Genomic DNA, 1,319 nt, shown 5'->3' with positions numbered 1-1,319 from the left:
GAAAATTAATAAAATATAATTATAGAAAAAAAATGAAACAAAAACAGAACAATGTATCATGTAAATGGCACCTTTCCTACAAATTGACCTTTCTCCTTATTCCAATGTTTGCAATTAAAGTACTCAAATCACAACATGATCTGGTTTCCTCGCCACTATTGATGGGGTCCTGGAGTGAAAATTTAAAACATGTATCCAAATCCTTTTCTGAGAGTTTTAAAGTCAGAATTGAGAATTGTTAAGACAATTTCTCTTTGGACTGTACGTGTGGATTTGTAAGGTGGTCATGTCTCCCACCACCGGGCAGCTGAACAATCTGGTCTGTGGAAAGAAGAATAGGTGTGAGAGATGGAAAGAGACTCTCGTCTAAACTTGAGCTTCTTGACCATTTTCTGTAAGTGTGCTACACTTTTTCTCTCCCAGGTTTTTAATTTGTTTGCTTTTTATTAACGGACTCTGGTGGCATAGTCCATGAGGAGTTGTGTTGGTAGCCCAAAGATGGCAGTTCAAAGCCACTTTCAAATGGACAATCCCTTATGTGATTTACAGCCTCCAAAAATCCTCTGTAGGTTCAGTTATGAGTCAGTTCCAATTCAAATGCAATTAGTGACTTTGAGATTTTACTCACTATATTATATTAGCATGACATGAAACTTCTTAATTATTAGATTCTAATAATCTGATGTTGGTGGTATTAGGTGCCATCAAGTCTGTTTCAAATCATAACGACTTGTGAATTACAGAACCAAACTCTGTCCTATTCTGTGTCCTCCTCATCATCTTTGATAGACTTGAGTCCATTGCTACAGTCACTGTGTCAATCCACCTTGTTGAGGGTCTTCCTCTGTTTCACTGATTCTCCATGTTTCCACATATAATGTCTTTTTCCAAAAACTTGCCTCTCCTAACAATATGCCCTAAGTATATAAGATGAAGTTTCACAATCCTTGATTCTAAGGAGCACAGTGGTTTCACTTTCTACAAGACATATTGTTTGTTCTTTTAGCTGTCCATGGGATAGTCAGTACTCTTGTAACATCAGAACTCAAAGGTATCACTTCTTCTTCAGTCGTCTTTATTCATTGTGCAACTTTTAGAAGCAAAGAAAGTAATTGAAAGACCTTAGGTGCTCCTAAGTCTTTAAGTTGGCTTCATTGTTCTTTCTCACTTTGGAGATCTTTGAAAGTAGATCTTCCCAGTGCAACACATCTTTTTATTTATTGAATGATGATAGCAAGTATATGTTGATTGTGAATCTAAGCAAGATGAAATTGTTGATACTTTCAATCTTTTCTCCATTTTGACTCAGTAGTGAGGAC

This window comes from Elephantulus edwardii, unplaced genomic scaffold (genome assembly GCF_000299155.1).
Source record: "Elephantulus edwardii isolate Elephantulus edwardi_28Jun2011 unplaced genomic scaffold, EleEdw1.0 scaffold00143, whole genome shotgun sequence".
NCBI lineage: Eukaryota > Metazoa > Chordata > Mammalia > Macroscelidea > Macroscelididae > Elephantulus > Elephantulus edwardii.
The sequence above is the reverse complement of the archived record's forward strand: the minus strand, read 5'-3'. Positions refer to the sequence as shown.